This window comes from Vigna angularis, chromosome 8, assembly GCF_016808095.1.
Source record: "Vigna angularis cultivar LongXiaoDou No.4 chromosome 8, ASM1680809v1, whole genome shotgun sequence".
In the NCBI taxonomy this organism is placed as follows: domain Eukaryota; kingdom Viridiplantae; phylum Streptophyta; class Magnoliopsida; order Fabales; family Fabaceae; genus Vigna; species Vigna angularis.
Genome location: NC_068977.1, coordinates 23768068 through 23772090, shown reverse-complemented (window position 1 = coordinate 23772090; position 4023 = coordinate 23768068). Strand labels below are relative to the sequence as shown.

The 4023-nt window shown below is 39.9% G+C and overlaps 1 non-coding gene across 1 annotated transcript; it reads right to left on the bottom strand.

The window, feature by feature from the left end:
- Window positions 1-2693: 2693 nt before the first annotated feature.
- LOC128193834 (small nucleolar RNA R71) lies at window positions 2694-2800 on the bottom strand. Its single transcript, XR_008245143.1, has one exon. It is a non-coding gene; the product is annotated as a small nucleolar RNA R71 (small nucleolar RNA).
- Between the last annotated feature and the right edge of the window lie 1223 nt (window positions 2801-4023).

Here is a 4023-nt window from a genome sequence, read left to right as displayed (position 1 = left end):
CATAGGCTTTTCTTAATAGACCTTGTGATGACCTGAAAAACAACTCTAGAAGAAAGAAACCTAAATATCAATAAAAAAAGTTATCAAAATTAAGGCAAAGTAAAACAAGTTATGTAATAGAAATTAATTACAAAGATAATTAATTAAGTCATCAGTCGATCGAGGAAAGGAGGTTCAACTCCATCAACACGTGAACTAGGAACATTTGATGGATTGGGTATATCTAGAGATGGTATTGACAATGAGTGGGTATAGAAGGAGTGTGTAAATTAGATAGTGTGGAATCTATAAGAGGGTGTGGTATGAGTACTAAAGCAAGGTGTGGTACACGTGGTGACGTTAAGTAGAGTTGGGATAGTTGTGGATGGTAGTACTAGAGGAACCCTTAAAATATAGTGTGGCTACTGATAGGTGTAAACTTTACTTGTTTTTGTTCCTTAAATTGTTGTGCTTTTGAGTAAGTTTTAGTGTTAATTCTCATGAAAAGTATATAATTGTTGATATAAGTACAATTTTTACTGTTTAAATGTTTTTTTGATGCTTTTGTTTGTTTATTTCGAAGTAAAATAAAGATTGAATACTATCAAAGACTTGGACCAGGCTCAGTGGCGCTGTTCTGCCGAGAGTTTTACGCCCGGGCGTGGGAAAAGGGCGCCGGGCGTGATTTTACAGAGAGTCTCACGCCCGGGCGCGAGAGAAGGGGCGCTGGCGCGAAATTCCAGAGAGTCTCACGCCCGGGCGCGAGAAAATGGGCGCCGGGCGCGACTTAGAAGGATGCCAGGATGCTCGTCACCCAGGACGCTCGTCGACCAGGACGCTCGTCACATAGCGAGCGCACGCTCGGTTCATAGCAAGAGGACGCTCGTCGCCCCCTGCACACACAAGAGGACGCTCGTCAAGAGAATATCAAGTGGACGCTCAGAAAGTGGACGCTCGTCCAGCAGAGGACGTTCGATCAGCTAGTGGACGCTCGTCCAGACATCCAACGCTCGCACATGGACGCTCGCCCAACAGATGAACGCTCGTCCAGACGCTCATTCAGATGAACGCTCGTCCATCTCGTCCAGAAGTGGACGCTCGTCCAGAAAATTGGACGCTCGTCCATAAAATAGGACACTCGTCCAAAAAGAACCCGTGACTCAATTATTGGAGCTTCTCTTTTAAAACCAGATCCAGAATTCGTGGGAAGCAGATCTGGACGGGGAGGAAACCAGAGGACGCTGCAGCAGCTGCTCCAAGTGCTTCCATGGTGGAAAATTACCAATTTCCACCATCCAATCCATCATTTCTCACTTCTACTATGTATATGTGTAGCTAAAACTCCATTTCACTGGGGTTGAGAGTAAATTTCTGAACTTCTATGTAATTTCTCTATTAATGCATGAACTTGTTTGAATTATGTGTTCTATCCTTATTATTCATGCTTATGATGGGAATCTGAGCTATTTGAACGGTTAAATCATTGGGAAATGTATGAGACCGCGGACCTAGGATAGAACTGCTAAAGGATTTCGAGTCCTAGACATAGGAGGGAATTTTTAGTCATCTGTGACATTGTGTTTAAGGCAAATCTGATAACTGAATTAGCTAAGGGATTAGTAATTTAGTTTGAGTGATTATGAACTGTCATCTGAGGGATCAGATGCTGCATGCGCCTAGAATGTCGATGCTTAATTTTGAGGAATTGTGTTAGTAGAAAATTACCGAAATGATGAACTTGAATTTCAACCCAGTGAACTTTAATTCGACTGTTTTTACCACTTTAATTTCATCTGTATGCAAATCTTATTTATGTTGTAAAAATACGTTTATTAATCGCTCAATTGGTAAACTTTAGCAATCTGTGAATCAAAACAAATCTCTTGGAAAAACGATTTCCGGACTTACCAGTTTATTACTTGTACGATTCGGTACGCTTGCCGAGGTCTCAACAAGTTTTTGGCACCGCTGCCGGGGATTTGTTTTTGTTTTCGTTGATTATTCGTTGTTTATCTGGTTTAGTTGATTTTTGCTATCTTTTGTTTAAGTGTTTATTGTGATTGTATTTGAATTCGTGTGCATAATTGTTATCATCTGTAGAAATTGTGTCTTTTTGGATTGTTTCTTTTTAGTTTGTGTTTTGTATGAGAAGCAGAGAACAGGTGGAAAATCTACTTTTCGATCCGAAAATTGAAAGAACTGCTCAAAGGAACAACAGTAGAAGGAGGAGACAAAGTAGAGAATCCAGAGAATCATCTGCTATCTCTGAAGAAATTCTGGACTCTTCATCTGGTCAAGAAAAAGAAGAAATGGAAGATAACCATAATGGAGAAGGTTCTGGGCGAGGAAGACGTACTCTTGCAGATTATAATACTTTCTCAGGACCTCTGCACTTCAATAGTATTGCAAGACCAGTGGTGAATGCTGCTAACATGGAGATGAAGCCAGCTCTTATTCATCTGGTGCAGAACAATCAGTTTCATGGATTATCCCACGAGAATCCATACACTCACTTGGCTACTTTCATGGAGATCTGTAATACAGTGAGGATTCACCAGGTTCCAGATGAAGCAATCCGACTCAGTTTATTTCCATTCTCATTGGCTGGTAATGCAAAAATGTGGCTGAATTCCTTTCCAGAGAATAGTCTGACAGTCTGGGATGATGTGGTTGCCAAATTTTTGAATAAGTTCTTCCCTCAATCCAAAGTCAATAAGGGAAAGCAAGAGATCTCTTCTTTCCAACAAGATGCTGATGAAACTCTAGGTCAAGCATGGGATAGATTCAAAGGCCTACTGAGAAAAACCCCTACTCATGGATTTGATGAGCCTACAATGCTAAATCGTTTTCTTGGAGGGTTGAAATCTCAAACAAAGTTAATGTTAGATGCATCAGCTGGAGGTAATATCAGATGGAAAACACCTGAAGAAGCACATAATCTGATTGAAAACATGGCTGCAAATGATAATGAAGTTCGGAGTGAAAGAGCCCAATTTCAACAAAAAGGTGTTCTTCAACTTCAATCTCAAGATGCTTTACTAGCTCAGAACAAGATTATGACTCAACAACTTGAGACATTAATGAAGAAGTTATCTCAGCTACCTAAAGAACTGCAGAATATTTCTCAATTTCAACATCAGATGGTTCAGAGTTGTCAATTGTGCGGAGGAGATCATAATAATGGTCAATGTGTAATGCAAAGCATGTCTCATGAAGAAGTACATTATATGGGAAATCAAGGTCTTCAGACAACTTATGATCAACGTCAAAGTTTTAATCAAGGATGGAGACCTCATCCGAGTATGGGACAAGTTGTTCCTTTCAACAGACCACCTCCACAGAACTTTCAGCAACAACCTTCTCTGACAGAAAGAACTTCAAAACTGGAAGAAACTCTTCAGCAGTTTATGCAGGTATCAATTTCCAACCATAAAAGTACAGAAGCCTCACTTAGGAATTTGGAGATTCAGGTGGGTCAATTAGCTAAGAAGTTGGAAGAAAAACCAGATAAGGACTTTGGGGCAAACACTGAAGTAAATCCAAAGGAAGAATGCAATGTTATTACTACAAGATCAGGAAGAATTCTGGAAGAAAGAGAGAATGAGAAAAAAGTAAGTGAAGAAAAAGATGAGATGAGTAAACAGGGAGATGAAGAAGAAGAGAAAGAGGATAGAGAAAGTGAAAAGAAGAGAGATGGAGAGAAAAAGAAAGAACAGGTATACGAGAAACCTCTTCCATATCCAAAGGTTTTCTCTAGAAATGAGAAGGAAAAACAGTTCAAGAGTTTCATTGATATTTTCAAGAAGCTGGAAATCAAGATGCCCTTCTCAGAAACACTGAAACAAATACCTGCTTACTCTAAATTCATGAAAGATGTGCTCACGAAGAAGAAAAAGTATATTGAGGAAGAAACTATAGAAGTACAGGGCCAGTGCAGTGCTATCATTCAGAAGTTGCTTCCACCAAAGTTTAAAGATCCAGGCAGTTTTACAATTCCATGCACCATTGGTAAACTGGCTATTGGGAAGGCGTTAATTGATCTTG